Raw genomic sequence first — 16,735 nt, 5'->3', positions numbered from 1 at the left:
AAAAAGACGTTAAACACTTAAAAAAGGGAATGGAATTCTTCGGGCTGGAGCACAAAATGCCAGGGAAAAGGTGTACAGAGGTCAAGCCCCAAGGGAGATGCAGGCCTTATTAGGATTTTTTTTTTTTTAAATCGTTAACAATATAAAGCCATTGAGTGGCTTAAGAAATGACAGTGATCTGGGCAGATCTGCATTTTGAAAATATTTCTCCTAGACCTGGGGATAATGGGAAGGAGAAGACAAAACAGATGTGAGGAGAATGGCTGATCAGTTATGCAGCAGGTCCTGGTAAAAGATGGGGGCCGCTTTGTCCTAATGAGGCAGCCAAGGAGATGGGAAGAAGTGACCGAGTCAAGGCATTTAGGAGGAAATATCTGCAGGAGGCGGCGTGACAGACTGAATACAGGGGCTTCAGGAAAGGATGACGAGGATGGCTGGGAGGAACCTCGCCTGCCTGAGTGATGAGGGCCTTATCCATCCCTGAGATGGGCAACAGGTTTTAGGCACGGCCTGGGGGAGAGAAGCATCTCAAGTTCAGTGTGTGACATATTTCACTGAGAAATCTTTGAGATAGCCCGGGGGAGAGGTAAGCTGGCAACCGGACAATCAGGTCTTCGAGAGAGATCCAGGCTCAAGATCTAAATTATAGGCCTATCATAACGTAGATATGGTAACTGAAGCAACAGAAGTTGCTCGAGCAAAGGTTACAGAGTGAGAAGAGACATTTAGGCATCACGCCCTGAGATAGGCAAACCCTTTTAGAAGATTGTCCGACTCAAAGGAGATAAGTGAGAATAACGTATTTTATAAACTAAGAAGCATTTATATTTATATTTATATTTATATTTATATTTATATTTTATAAACTGAGGAGGGCTGGGAGACTGATATTTCTCTGTATTTTATAGGTGTAGAAATTGAAAGAGAAGTTACAGATGAGGCTCGACCTGGCCATTGGTTATGTAGACAGACAGGGCAGGAGTTTAATCCCTATCAAAGCTTCAAAAAGTCCAGGAGAACAGACTGAGTTCTCTGTGAGCCCCAGAGGCTCTGGGAAGGGGGCTGAGAGGGACTCATAATCGACACGGTCTTTCTTTTTGGGAACCCACAAACGAGTCCCACACTCTGGCCTCTGCAACACGCTGGCTGCCGCTCCCAGGGGGCCGCTGACACACTGTATGCTCACATCTGCAGGACTCCTGCCCCATCTCCCGTCCCTTAAAGGGTCTTTGTTTGTTCCCCAACCCCACAGGCAGGACAGAGGGCCTTTGCTTCTGTTACTCCTTAAAGGCAGCACGAAGTTTGGGGAGCAGGAAAGTGAGAAAGAGACTTCATTCTGCACATTTCAGGGAGGACCAGGACCCAGGACTCAGTGGGAAGTAAAACCCGGGCAGCACACTCTCCTGGAGGCACGGCTCTCCTCCTGGGGCCTCAACACCCAGTTTCAAAATAGCCAGAAAAGAGAGAGGCAGTCAAGCCTTACACAAAACAGCTTTTATTTTTCTCGGAGGAAAGCTGTTTTAAACTATATCCATGTGCTAGAATTAAAAGTGATTTCACCCTCAAAAAAGGGACCTTGGAATCACTCTTCCCAGCTGCACAGATCAAATGCAATTCAGCTCAGGCCATTGAGAAAGACACAGAGTGGGAGGCACGACCAGATGACCCTCAACGGCTTCTCAGCTCCAAGATGATTCGGCTCCCACATGGAAGAACCAGATGTTCCTACAAAAGAATCAGCATCTTTCAAAAACATCTCTTTTCTTTTCTTTTTTTCCCCCCCTCTGCTAATATGTGAGTTAAAGGCACTCCGAATTTCAATTAATCGGCCTTGGGTTCAACATGGAAATTTTATCAGCCAGGAGTTTGCTCTCTCAACTACTTTCTCTCTGGGGCTTTCCTGGGGAAACTTTCCTAAAATTACAATGGCCAGTCAGCCACCAGGCCTGTGCTCAGACCTAGTGACCCAATACTCTTTTGCACAGAGCAGAGGCAGTCGCTCTCTGCCCATCTCAAACATTAGGCCTTGGGTGGCACTGACCCCAAATTAGTCATCTGAAGTGTGGGAGGTGTTTTTTTTTTTAACTCCAACATTTTAATTTGAAAAATGTCAATCAGAGCAAAGTTGAAACAATTCTATAATGAACACTATATGCCTACCTCCTAGATTTGACCATTAACATTTTATTATTCTTGTCTTATCACAAATCTATCCCCCACTCTATCATGCATCACCTCATTTTATTTTTTATGTGTTATGTAACAAACTGCAGACTTTTATATAAATACAAATCTGATCTGAGAACTATTTTAAAAAACTCCAATGCTCTATCTTCAAAATATTTGACTCAGTTAGTCTTGAAGTGGGGCTCAGGCATCGGTATTTTTAAAAAACCTCCTCAGGTAATTCAAATATGTAGGCAAAGGGATAGGCAAGAATGCATCTGCTTGCCATGAGCCCTGATCAGTGGGAGTGAGACAAAAGAATTCCAGAAGCTATGCAGCTTGCAGTGCTCAGCCTTCTTATATGCGCACACCAACACACACAACAAACACAAAGGGCAAAAGATACGGAGGTGGGGGGTTGGAACGATTTGCTTTTATTCTCTCAGAACCAAGGCCTCAGCAAGGTGTTGGGGGGCGGTGCAGGGAGAATTTGGGTCTAAAGACCCTCCCTGAATTTGCTTATACACTGGTCCATCACCTCTGCCCAGCTGCCTTCCTTCATCCTTGCCAGTTTCCTTCTCCTCCTTACAAGGAGGCAACAGGATGCCTCCTAGCCACAGCAGAAGGCTGCATAGGAAGGGGCTACAGGTCTACTCGAAATCTAACAAAAAGAAGAAGAGGATTAGCAATAAGCCCTGGCTAGGTTTCTCAGTCCAGACAACCCAGAAGGAGAATGCTATGGTGGCAGCAGCTGCTGTAGGAGCACCATCTCCCTTTTTGCTCAGAGACCCAGAGCACACACACGAGATAGCGATGCAACAACTTCAAGATAAAACTATAGGGACAAATAATACCTACAGGACTTCAGAAAAAGGAATGACAAGTAGTGACTATGAGAAGAACCTTGGTATAAGCCCACTGGGTATCTAACCAGATAATTAGTAGCAATATCAGAAAAGCTTGGATATTAACTTCATGTTGAAGACAACAAACAGATCAATCATATGCAACAACACCAATAAACCTTGTCGTGTTTTGTTTAAGAAATACCGAAGCAGGGGCGCCTGGGTGGCTCAGTGGGCTAAAGCCTCTGCCTTCGGCTCAGGTCATGATATCAGGGTCCTTCGATGGAGCCCCGCATTAGGCTCTCTGCTCAGCAGGGAGCCTGCTTCCCTCTCTCTCTGCCTGCCTCTGCCTACTTGTGAGCTCTCTCTCTCTCTCTATCGAATAAATAAATAAAATCTTAAAAAAAAAAAAAAAAGAAAGAAATGTTGAAGCAGTATCCTGCAGTGCCTTTTAATGTGAACTTAATACTCCAGAATCAGGGAGCACACTTAACATTTTCTAAAGTGACTCCATATTAAAAAAAAAAAAAAAAAAAAAAAAATCTCATTTAATCCTCATACCAACCCTGTGAAGTCAATGGGTATTATCACTTCACTTTACAAATGAAGCAAATGAGTCCAAGATAAATAAAATTAAATCAGAGACTATTGAGCTCCACAAACCCAGAAGGTAATTATCTGACTTCTAACCACATTTTTGTAATCTAAAAGCACTTTACAGAAAAACTGAAATCAAGGTCAGATAGAATAATCTCTTTTAAAGCAGACTGAGCAATGGAAAAGATGAGCTTGAAAAGTAGTCAGGTCACAGCAAATAACATGTCCTGATACCATTTCTGGTTCTAATTCCAGCAACATTTCAGATGGGTGCAGAAACAGTACTCTTTTTATGAAATGCAGATAAGCCAGGACGCTGGAGAGCCGTGCCTTGATCTGGACAATCTCAGCACAGTCAATGTGCCTGGAGCACTCGTTAGATTTCTGTGGATTTGGGGAGAGTCCACAATTTATCTCTGAATGGCCTATAAAGACATCTACTTTGGGAGGATCTCTTTATTTGCTAGATGGAATGTTGCCCAATTCATGAATCACCTAATAAAGACCGTGAGATCTTTAAAAAAAAAAAAAAAAAAAAAAAAAAAAAAAAAGATACCTACTTCATGTTTCTTGTTTTAATTTATTGGCAGAACAAAGGGGAGCAGTTTTTTAAAAGCAAGAGATTCACGCACAAGTCTATATTTCTAGCTTCTTTTAAAGTCAGGTACCTGCCAACTCTGGGTCTAAATTCTTGTCTGTCAGCCTGGTGGGGCTGAGTGGCTGCTGCTTTCAGCGAACAGGTCCCACGTTCTCCCAGTCTCTGCGGTCCTTCCTGCTCCCCGTGACCCCCCCGCACTAGTTTCACTCCCTGACAGCTTCACGCTCCATCTGCCTGAGCCCTGCGCTCAAGTCAACATGAGCGCTGATGGTCCAGAAAGGTGTGAATGGTCAGCCCGGATGCTGTGTGAGGGTTAGTAAGTCAGGTTACATTGTTTTCCAATAGCAGGGAATAGGCAATGAATGAATGTAGGACACTGGTCAGGCCTTGACATTGGGGAACAGGAAGCTGAATGACCCAATCCACTGCTATTCCCACCAAATGATGAGGAATGATATCAATGAGGCTGACTGAGGAGGGCAGCAGGGGTGATGCTAAGTGCTGGGTCCCCACTAGTCTTGGGCTTCCCCACGTCCCAGCTCCTTGCAGTACTGGGCCGAGTGCTGCTCCAGAAAGAGGTGTGGAATGGAGACAAGGAGGACAATCTCAGAGACACGAGCATCTGGTTGACCAGTTGTCTGTGAGGGCCTAGAAAGAGCAGCAAAATGAGGGCAGAGATGCTGGTGGCGTCTCAGAGGTTCTTGAGAACTCAGAAGTTGTACAGTGAAACAGAAGAGTCACGATACAAGTAGCAACCGATGCTACTGTGGGAAAAAGGAAATTCAGAATACTTGTACCTTAGGAGCACAATCTGAGGAACTGGGAATATTGGCCTCGAATACCCTTTTGAGAAAGGCTAGGGTCAAGTGTGAGCTGCAAAGGGAGAACCGCGGGGTTCAAGAGCAGGTGTCCACTGCAGGACAGGACAGCAGGAGGAAGAACGCCTTGGCTGCTGGGCCCCCATCCTCTCTGGTCCAGTCACCCCAGCTCTAGCGTGTTTTATTCATTATCTTAAAACTTGAGTTTTTAGTTTTATTCTCCTAGTTCCACCCCAGGGTTAGAGCCGGGCAAACTCCGCCAGGGAGGCTAGGCAAAGTGCCACGAGGTCAAGCCAAGAGGCCAAGAGATCCCACAGCACAGGCTGAAGCTAGTCCCACTGGACCTTAATTTCAGAATAGGATTCCCGCCCAGACTCATGCACCCAGATGTGAAACTGACTCCAAAGGGGCTCACAGGGGGCCAAGTCTTGGGCTCTGTCTGGCTTGACCTGACATTAGCACTTGGTGCAGTGTAGCAGGGCTAGGCTCCAGTCAGCCTCACGGGAAGGGCAGCAGGACACCTTGCCAATGGCTCTCAAACTGTAAGGTGCAGGGATCACCTGAGGAGTTGCAGATCTTCAGTTTATCACCCAGAAAGTCTAGAGTAGGGGCTGAGATAATGGGTCAGTGACAAGGTCCCAGCAAATGCTGATACAGCTGGTCCATGGACCACACTTTGAGTAGCAAAGCTCTAAGCCAGAAGTTCTCAACCTTCATTTCATTTTGGAATTACTAGGAAAGCTGTTAAAATTTCCTGCCGCCCAAACCTCACCCCAGAACCAATCAGATCTGAATCTCTTGGGCTGGGACCCACGCATCAATATTTTAAGCTGTCAGGTAATTATAACATGTACCCAAGATCAAAAACCATTGCTCTAGGCAGAGGGGTGGTCAAAGGTGGAGGCTTGTAGTTCCAGAGTATTCATCTGGCCTGAAGCCTACTGGAGGGTGGGGTCAGCCACAGAAGTGACCAGAGGCCTAGTTAAGGTCTCAGCCTAGAGGGCCACACCCTGAAGCCTGGAGGAATACAACCAGAGAAACGGGAAGGAGGGGTTGCTGGTGCCCAGGGCTTCCCCCTAGCATTATAGACACATGTAAATAGAAAACCTAGATTCAAATTTCCCAAACGAGGGAGCAGGCTCCTAAAATACGTAACTGGCTCACTTATGTTTGCTCCAGAACTGGGAGAGCCACAGGCTGGAGGTTCTCAGTATTTCAACGGGGAGGGGTGGGGGGTGGGGGATTGTTGGGGGAGAAGAAAAGAAAGGCAAAATAGGGCAGAAGTTTTCCACCGTTCCCAGGAACAACTGCTCAGTGACGTGTAAGAGTGACCAGCTCTTCTCTTGGCTACTCCTCTTTATACACTGGCTCAGTTACTCCACCATGTAACCCCTCCTGGCTCCCTAACCTCCCCATACACGTGGAAAGTCAACTCTGCAGTTTCCAAAACCCGCTTCCCAAAAGACCCTCCACAACGCACAGGACTGCTGGGACCACCTCCAGAGCCCACAAGTCCTTGCAAGGAGACAGGAGAATCTAAGACGAGATTCTAAACCCTGAGTTCGGGTCCACTTGCTGTCAGGACCGAGCAAAGCTCCAGAAACAGCGGCAGAGTCCGAGCACAATCAGAGAAGAAAGGAAGGGCCTAGAGGAGAGAAAGAAAAAAGGACAGCAAAGGACACGGGACTGGGACCCCCCACGGCACCCAGGTCAGGAGTGAGCCAGCCCTCCACTAAACCCAAATTCTAGGAAGGTCTCTGCTCCTAAAATGTCTTCATGTTTACCATGTTTCAAAAATGATTTCAATGGCTCAAAGGAAACCTACAATATTAGGTCAAATACAATTCAAAATGGATGTAGAGAAGAATCTGTGATGCAGGAGGATGAGAAGTTCGGGAGAACAAGGGAGGGGGAGCTAGTGTTAGCACTGGGTGTCATGAACGAGTATGTGGGCCAGAGCCCTCCATTTATGGTCAGAAAAGACAGCTTCAACCTTTGCCCGCTTTGAGTCAGTATCTTGAGAATACTACAAAATGTCTGTAGTAAGATTTTTTTTTTCTTTTTTTGGCATATGATGTAAACCACTCATTTTTTATGCATTCTCCAAAAAAACACTAGGCAGTGGAGGGAGGAGTTTGTTCCCCCAGAAGACAATACCAAAGGGTTAGGTTTAAGGGACAAACAGTGCTACTTGTAGTGAAGCTGTCTTTAGTGCCTAGGGGGTAAGCTCACCTGTCCGTGGTCAGGGTCTCATGAGTGCACAGCAGCACGTGGGAGCCGGGCTTCCCTGGAACATTCTGGGGGATGGACAGCAGCACAGCAATGGTTCTCAGCCATGCACACAGGATGCTGACAGTGGACACCCTGAGTACAGACCACCATATGCTGATGTCCTAAGCTCTAATGTGATTGTATCTGGGAGTGGTCATAAGGGTGGGACCCCCATGATGGGTTAATGTTCTCTGGAAAAGAAACCAAAGATCTCTCTCTCCACCGGGTGAGGGCACAGTGTAAAGAAAGCCAAGAAAGCCAGAGGAAGGATTTGCTAATCCCTTGATCCTGGACTTTCCAGCCTCCAAACTGTGAAAAATAAATGTCCATTGTTTCAGTCACCCCCTCTAAGATATTTTGTGGCAGCAGCCCAAGCTAAGACACCTAGAGACTCTCGATGCCAGACACTGGCCACCTGCTCTACCAGGGGGCAGGAGAGCCCGAAACACTGGTTCCCTCATTTTCACCTCCTCAGCCACATGACCCCAAGGCAAGGATGGTGAATGCCCTCCAAGCACTAGCGGGCCCACAGTTCTAGCACTGAGGAGACAGGCCGGGCCCCCCAAAGAAGTGAGCTTCTTCCCAGCCCACTCACATTCCAGGTAAAGGAGAAGTCAGGGCAGAAAAGAAATGTCAGGGATCCCAGGCAGTCCCAGCAGATGGGGGAAGGGAGGAAGCAGTCACCAGAAACAAAAAAAAAAAAATCAAAGGGAAAGCGGCTACAGAGCTGGTGGGCTTTCACACACATTCCAATTAATCTGGCTAACTTCATCCTCTCTCTGTGAAGAACCCGTAAACAGGGTCGCCTTCAGGCCGCTCTTCTAAAGAAAACACACTGGGCTTCACGCAGCCATTAGCCAATGGCCCCAGCCAGGCAATGTTTCTTACTCTCAAACCACTGTTTTTAGATACCACTGCTCTCCACCAAATAACAGGCCTTTATACATCCCTGCTTACAGTCAGGTCCTCCAAACCGCCTTCTGGGCCTGGCTACTCCGTCTGCCCCGGATTATCTTGTTAGCCTGTGTCTCTGCTTGATCTTCCACAAGCTGATTGTTCTGGAGGCCTTGCTAGGCTTCGCTCCTCAAGGGCAAGGCTGAGCTTCTATTTTTTTGTAATCATTCCAGGAGGCTAGATTCCAGGTTCTGTACTCAGAGGCCCCCAGTAATTTCTGTTGGCCAGCTGCTTTTCCTGAGAAAGCATAATCAGACCTTTTGATTCCCATATACAAACCGCCTGTGTCCCTGCCTCTCTCCTCCCTGGTGAAAGGGACTTCACAGCCCACTCACATTCTGGGCACAGTTTATACATCTGGGATGAGCCACTCGACCCAGGGGTGCCAGAAAGCACACTTGGGGGTTTGGGGGCACATTGAGCGGAGAAGTAGAAAGGAAATAAAGCAGTTCCCTTATCTGGGACATGAAGGGGTTGTGCTCAGCCATACTGAAGGTCCCTATGAGATCTATGATCCTGGACGTTTGGGAAAGCATTATTTTGTAGTGAGGCAGACTCTGCTGCTTGGCCACTTAATATTCATCCTGTCCTTACCACCTCACCACCAGGAATGCCCATGTTGTTCAGAGTAGCAAGGTGCCCGGCTAAACCACTCATGTTCCTGGACACTCTGTGACAGCGAAGGATAGCCAGCGAAACCCTGCTGGGACCTCATAGCAAGCCTTGGCTTTTCTAACACAGGTACTACCCCCTTCTGCTTTGCCATCCTACTTTCTGCCTGCCAGGGAAGCTGATGTAATGCTGGAGGTGACGCAGTCATCTTGTAGTCATGAGGCAATGCCCAGGAGGACAAAGGTCTACCTGCTAAAGAAGACAGAATGAAAATGTGAGACAACCCTGGGACTCACTGGCACTGTTCACCCACCACACTGGTCCTGGAAAGCCTCGCTCAGGATTTCTTGGTTCATAAAGCTAAACTAATGTCTAACTTAGTGTATTCTGAAACTAAGGGACATATACAGTTCCAACTCTGAAACTCTGGGTCTTGTTCTTTTTTTTTTTTTTTTTCTTTCGAGAAGCAAATTTGGCACAGGTAACAGTTTCTCAAAAGGGCAAGGAGGAAAAATAAATCTACCAGGATATTTTTCTTTTGGTTGGCAAATCCCAAAGGACAAACTCGTCATGAAAGTCAGCTGCATCTCATAAAAAAAAAAAAAAAAAAAAAAAACAATGGAGGGCTCACCAGTCGCCCAAGCAGCCAGCTACTTTGCAGGAACGCAGCTCCATGGAGTAGAACCATCCAGTAACTCATTCAAATTTGTTGGCCTCTATAGCTAAGGATTTTCTCCCATTGGCATTCAGCCCCATTACCAGAAATTTGGGGGTGTTGTTGTTATTGCTATTGTTGTTTAAAATAAAGACATATGACATCCAGGAAGGGTAGAGGCACAGGTTTCTAGCAGGTCCCTCCCAAAGCCCCACTGCAATTGCCAAAATAATAACAAGGTATTACCGGAGTGGGTCCATTCCCACACCAGAATCTCTATGCAACCTCCATTGGATAGGATGCTGGTTAGTCCAGATAAAAAGTCAGGCAGAGAAGATTGACTTGGAACCTGCTTCCCAAGAAGGTGGGCTCAGTGTGGGTTCTCTGGCTCCACTGTCCTTATATCAATACTTTGGAAGGTCAAAGGCCATATGCAGTCAGTTTCTATGCCAGATGCTGCAGCTTAGCAACAGCATTTGGGGGCCTGGGGGGGAACAAGCAGGGAGCCCTTCAGGCTTCTCCCCAGTTCTACAGCTGGCCCACATGGGGCTGCTCCCCGAGGCTCACTGTTCTCTTCCCACTCTCATGCTGATCAATCCTCAGCATCTCACAATTTGCCCCAGAAATGTTATCGTACGAGAAAAACACTGCAAATGATCTTAATATCCACTCAGAAATAGTTGCTTCAGGGGATGCTGAGGGGCGGGCGGATGGTTCAGACCCCTTTTGCCTTCCCTCTTGTGTTCTGAAAAATATTAACACCTGCCACCAACCACCCCCTGCGAAACCTCCACAAACAATTTCAGTTCTGCAGAAGCAGGTGCCTGTAAAATCCAAGTGTGAATTTAGTCCATGCAAATCAATACCAGGCCTTCAGCTTAGAAAGATTCAGGTAGGAACATTAAAAAAAAAAAAAAAAAAAAGGTTAAGGTTTTTTTCCCCCCAAATGTCAGTCCCTATCAATCGGGCCACCCCTAGGGTGAAGAGGGTTGAAGGTACAAACTTAAACAGTTGTAAGACAAAGGTTCTGGGGATGTGACGTACAAGATGATGACTACAGTTAATAACGCTGTGTTATATATTTGAAAATGACTAAGAGAGTAGATTTTAAAAGCTCTCATCTCAAGAAAAAGAATTTATAATGATGTGAGGTGACAGATGTCAATGAAACTTACAGAGGTGATCACGTTGACTATAGACACACATCGCATCATTACGTTGCCCGCCTTAAACTTATAATACAATGTCAGAGGTCAACTGCGTCTCAGTGAAACTGGAGAAAGTAAATAAATAACAAATACATCCATACATACAATTAGATCACATTAGAGAGGCTTTATTTTGCTTTGGCATTTTTTCTCCTCTGAAGTTTAGATAGAGCTCCGCAAGGGTTTTCTTCCTCCGCATACTTGAAGTTACTGAAGAAAAAAAAAAAATGGAGCCCAGGGAACTACTTTCTCCTAAGCAGTGGCCACACGCCAGGCGTGGGCACAGGCGCATTATTCATATCGTGTCATCATCCTTGCTCATGGCCTTGTGAACCAGCTTCAGAAGGGTACCCGGAGGAGGGAGCGCCTGAACCAGACAAAGCCTGGAGTCATGGATTCCACTCAAGCAGCAAATATTTTACGGAGTACCTGTGTATGCTCAGCCCTGTTCTGGTAGCTTCCTAACCAGTGTGCCTAAGGAGTGCCCCAAGCAGAGGCTGCTGCCAACAGAGCCCGTGGGCCGTGAGCCGTGAGCACTTCTCCTACGGCTTCGGTGCCCCCGCAGAAAGCATCACTGTCCACAAGTGCCTGTCCAACAAAGCTTGGAAGCAATGAATAAATGATTGCTTGCCGGTGATCAGGGCTATGAACCAAACCTTGTGCTGACTCCAAATCCCTGCCTTGTGTACCGACTCCCCGGTCCCAAGGCGTGGAGCCATTGGCAGACATTGGGACCTGCAGAATCCCACAGCAGAAAGAGCAATAAGCAAGTGGAACATTCATCCCGCTCCCTTACTCAACCATCCCACCTCTCAGCTGGGCCAGCCTTCACTTCGGTTTCTCCTCTAAGTGTGTATTTAAATCAGAAGGAAACACTAGGTTTCGACCCACCTCATGTTCCGAATATGTAAACACAGCTGAAACACCAAATGGTTTTCTGGCTGCTCTTTTTCTGCTTTCCATTCGCATCACACAAGAAAGTGCCCACGTTCAAGGCCGCTGGGGCGGGTGGGTGCCTTCAGTTAGAACATGGTGCCCTGGAGCCCAAGGGCAGCAGGTTTGTGCCCACCTGGGTCCAGTCCCCCTTCTCTGCCTCCTCGGACCAGAGCGCCAGGCCTTCCAGCTGCTTCCAAATGGGGGGTCATGGGCTGCCAAGAGCCCTGGAAAGAAAACTTGCAAATCCAGAGCAGAACCAGAAAAACAACTCCTGGCCAGGCCTCAGAAATGAATACCATCTCAGGGTAGAAAGTTAAAAGTCACAGTTACAGAGCTGGGCTTTGGGCACTCTGGTTACAAAAAAATACGGTATTTCCCCCACCCTACTTTTCAAGGAACAGCGTCCAGTGCCTACACTGTTTGTAAATGGAAAGCTGGGGGTGGGAGAAATACCGCATTTTAACTTTTTCATTGTATTCTACTGAAATCCATAGGTCTGCTCTTAAATTGTTTGGAGTAAGTTTTTATTAAAATAAAACACACACACACACACACACACACATCCATTTAAGGCCCTCGTGGGTCATTGTGGCTTCTTGCTGGACTACAAAAGGAACCTTGTCTGTGACTAATTTTAATTTTTTTATTTAAATTCAACTAGCCAACACATTTTCAAAAAAAAAAAATTCAAAAAACCCCCCCAAAACCACAAAGTTAAAATCCAAAGCTGCCACAGGTAACCCCAGCTTATGAATCCAAAAGTGTTTGGGAATTCACTGCACATTCTGCTCAATTTTACTATGAACCTAAAGCCAGTCTAAAAAATTAAATCTTTTTTTTTTTTTTTTTTTTTTTTTAATTTGTACACATAGGTGCTTCCAGGGCATAAGACATTTTGTTACTGAAATAGTGGATTAAAAAAATCATCCAGTTCCCGGTCAGCCAAGAGATCGCTCAAACCCACCCTGCAGCTGAATTTTCGGGGCGGCTCCCAAACGTCGTGCATCCTCCCAGGTGTCTGCTCCGCTGCCGGCTGAGAAGGACGGCCGGCTTCCTCTCTGGGCAGCGGGGGGAAGCAGGATTCTCCTTCCTTCCCACCCCCTCTTCCTTTGGCCCTCGGTCCTGGCTGCAGGGCTCCCCTTCCCATGCCTGTTTCTCCTCTCCCACGGAGGGCTGCGGGCCCTAGCAGGTCAGCAGAGACCGAAGGAGAAGCCGGCCCCAGCATTTAGGGGACAGGCCAGCAGCCAGGGGAGGGCCGCAGGGTGTGCCCTGGGAGTCCCCTTTGCAGGTCCTAAAACCCAGGGATTCCTTGTAGCTGCCCATTTGCTTTGAAACTGCGTCATTTATTTTAATGGTTCCTTCCCCTGGAAAACCCTCAGGCTCCCACTCTTACGACAGCACCATTTGTCCTCACCTACCCCTATTATATCATATAAAAATGGAGCCAATTCAATTAGCTTTTTTTTTCCCTACTGAATACTGTGGCTGTATCTGTGATCAAATCCATCTTTGGCCACCAATGGGTCTACCTAGTACTTTCTTCGTGCGAAGAGTCAGAAGAAATAAAGGGAAATGTTCAAACTTTACAGGTATTTGGCAAACCCCAACACTCTCATACGGGTGTCGGAGGCCAGAGGCCAACCTTCTGCACACCCCAAGGCCAGAAATGGCACATGCACAAAGGGCCACATGCACAGACTCCTGGTCGCCAACCAGAAGGACATCCAGGGACAGACGGACTCAGTCTGGAGAGAAGAATGAAGGACGTACCCTCATGAAAGGGCATGGGTACCCTGACAGTCTCCAAGGCCAATATTAAGGATTGCTGTCAGGTTTGCACAAAAACAAAGGGAAGAAAGAGGCTGTGTTGTTTCTCTTACCCACCGTGCCTCTTTACTACCAGTTCTGGTCTGTCTGCCTTCTGCTCCTGCCTGGAAGCTAGGCCTGCCACGGAGAGTGTCACAAGCTCAGACCACAGGGAGGCCACTGTGCCCCCGAGACCCAGGTACTGTGCTGAGACGACACGCACACCGTCCTGGAAACCAGGTGAAATGCACACTCAGCCTTCATTATCTCAACCAGTCTGTAGCAACGCTCTCTTCTCTTGGATCCCGTGATGGGATTTTCCTGGATTTTGTCCACATTTTCCTGCCGGTTCTTTCTGAGTCCCACCTGCAGATTCCTCTTCCCTGGCCAGCACGTCTAGGGCCCCGAGGGCTCTGTCCTTGGCCTTCCCTCACACTTCACTCTCACCTAACCTCCCTGGACCAGCTTCTGTGGGCTAGGGGCTTCACCGATCCCCTCCAGATTTGCAACATCCCCAGTCTACACCTCCAGACCAGATCTTTCTCCAAACTCCAAACCCAAGTTCCCAAATCCCTTTGAAGTAGAGTGCCTGGATGTCCCATGAACACATCAGACTCAGTGTATCTGAAAGTGAACTCGTGATTTTACCCACCAAACTCATTCCTCCTCTAATTTCCCCTTTCAGGTCACTCACTGGAAGCACGGCCAACTTAGTCTGCCACTTCAGAAACAGGAGGTGTCCCATGTCCCCTCCAATCCCCCAAGGCCACCAAGTCTAGCTCCTAGCTCTTGCCTGACGGATGTGCTCCTCTCTGGCAGGTTCAAGGCCCTCACTGTGTCTTGTACAACCTCGTGGGTGAAAAAGCCAGTCACAGATCGTCTTGCCACCATTAATTTTACCCTCCAATCCATCTGTCGTAATCACCAGGGTTTCCTTTCTAAAACGTATTTTTGCTCCTGTGCCTCTCTTGTTAAAATCCCTAACAGCCTCCCACTCCACTGCCCACAAAAGAACATCCAAATGGGGCACCTGGGTGGCTAAGGTTAAGTGTCTGCCTTCTGCTCAAGTCATGATTCCAGGGTCCTGGAATCGAGTCCTATATCGGGCTCCCTACTCAGCAGAGCCTGCTTCTCCCTTTCCCTCTGCTGCTCTGCTGCTCTCCCTGCTTGTGTTCTCTCTGTGTCTGTCTGTCCCTCTCTGTCAAATAAATAAAAAATAAAATCCTAAATGAAAGGACATCCAAATGGTTAACAAGATATGCAGACCTTTCATGATCTTGTCATATCTCCCAACACTCCCCCACAGAGTACTCTCAAGGTATACAGAACTATTTGGGATTTCTAGAATCAACCAAAACATTTTGCACATTCCTACCTTGTACTTGCTGTTCCCACTGTCTAGAGAACTCCTATTTATACGTCAGGACCCACTGTAAATATCACCTGCTCTGTGGTGTGTTCCCAACCTCTATCTCGTTTGGAATTGTGATTCCTCTGTGCTCCAGAAATACTTTGAATACGGCTGTAATGCAAAATGTTCCCCAGGTATTTAATGACTTGTTTATATAGCTTCCCTCCCACTCAGCTAGGAAAGCCACAAAGTCAAGAATGTATATCCTCCTGCCTAGAACATACGCAGGTTTAGAAAAGCAGTTCATTAAGTGTCTCAAATTGGAGGAAGAACCGGCTATGAAAGACATTTCCCCAGGATGCATGGTCAGGAAGCCACGGGAAGGAAGGAGTTAAACAGTTTAACCTTTACAATGCTATGATTGGTAACCTTGGATTTGAATTTCTGTTTAAAGTAACTGGCCAGTGAGAAAGCACTTTCATCACAAATCCTTATTTCCTCCAAGTTTTCTAAAAACATCACCCTATCAGTTTGAATCCTGCAGGCTCCTTCTCAGCCAAAAGGAATTTCCCTTTAAACAAAAACTATTCAGACATTTCCAAGATATGAAATGTTAAAAACCAGGATTTTCCACTCAGACAACTAGGAAACTGTTTGTGGATTTTTTTTTCCCCAGACTCCTCTTATTTGCCAAGAAGTCTGAAGAGAATTTTTTTTCTGATGTTAAAAAAATGTTTCCTACCTCTGTGCCTCTCTGTTTTTCCATTCTTTATTTTGTCTGGGTTTTACCGAAGCAAGATCTTAAGCTGGGAAATAGACAACATGACATCTGCCAACTGGGTTGACCCAATGATACAGGCAACCAACTAAATCTCCTTGTTGGGTGTTTGAAATCATTTTTCAAAGCTGAGACCCTTTCAAAAGTAGGAGCATGATACCCAGAACAGAACGATGGGGTTAAAAACAACCTTTGGGGCCGTGTGATACAAATGCAGTGTTTTACAGCTGGATAAAGGGAGACCCCCAATGTCACGTCACTTGCAGCACAACGAGTTCACACAAAAAAATGACTTAAGCTCCAACAACAAACTCTCTTCCAAGAGCCGCCATTGAAACTTCTAACCAGAACCAGGCATAGGAATGTGGGTGGCTCAGAGTCTCCCATCTCAATTCTTTAAAAAACCCTCAAAGCTCTTTAGTAATGCCAGCACAGGTGAAGCTCAATAAATTACTCCCGAACAGAGCAATCTGGATGCAGGCAGTTGCATGGGAGCTTGACACAGCGGTACACAACCGAGGAATATATGGTACTTCTAAGAAGGTATGTCTGATTTTTGATTGACCTTCCATACAGTCTTAGAAAAAATTAGACACCACCCCAGAACAGCACAGAGTGTTTCTCAAGCCCATGAAAAACACAGCTTGCATCTGATGGGTGACGCTGACTCTAGAAGCATCCAGTGAGCTTCTCATGGGTCTACACTGCAGGAGAGCTGAGCCAGTAAACATTCCCTGAGATACAAGAGGTGCAGTGAAAAGGGGGCTCAAAGTGTCCCCTGCTCTTCTTAGAGGGATGCTTCATGAAGATTCAAGGATTACCCAGTCAGAGCTCTACCAGAGCAAATGAGGGCCCAGAAGAATCTTGGGTTATACCAAAGAGCTCCCACTTTCTGTCAAGAGACAAATATCAGATACAAAGATCTGAGAACCAGCTGTATTGAAGGTGACAGAGGAGCCCAGGGGACCATACAGAAAAAACAGAAGGCCAAGTATCAAACTCATATTTAATTGGTGACAAGGAAGCCCAGGGAAGAGGGAAAAGCTGAGCCCACCAGACCATCATGGAAGCCAAAGCAAGAATGAGTTATGAGATGACCTTGTAGTCAATGCTGTGAAATTACTTCCACGAGGCCTAGTA

At 46.7% G+C, this 16,735-nt stretch overlaps 1 protein-coding gene and 1 long non-coding RNA gene across 3 annotated transcripts in view; both read right to left on the bottom strand.

The window, feature by feature from the left end:
* Positions 1-16,735, bottom strand: part of CREB3L2 (cAMP responsive element binding protein 3 like 2) — a 111,401-nt gene that overhangs the window by 87,009 nt on the left and 7,657 nt on the right. The window lies entirely within an intron of this gene.
* LOC309845350 lies at positions 1,483-11,985 on the bottom strand. The gene is made up of 2 exons (XR_014301225.1): positions 11,616-11,985; positions 1,483-1,725 (listed from the first exon to the last, which is right to left on the bottom strand). It is a non-coding gene; the product is annotated as an uncharacterized lncRNA (long non-coding RNA).

The sequence above is a fragment of the Mustela nivalis genome, assembly GCF_964662115.1.
Source record: "Mustela nivalis genome assembly, chromosome: 12".
Taxonomy (NCBI): Eukaryota; Metazoa; Chordata; class Mammalia; order Carnivora; family Mustelidae; genus Mustela; species Mustela nivalis.
The sequence above is the reverse complement of the archived record's forward strand: the minus strand, read 5'-3'. Positions and strand labels throughout refer to the sequence as shown.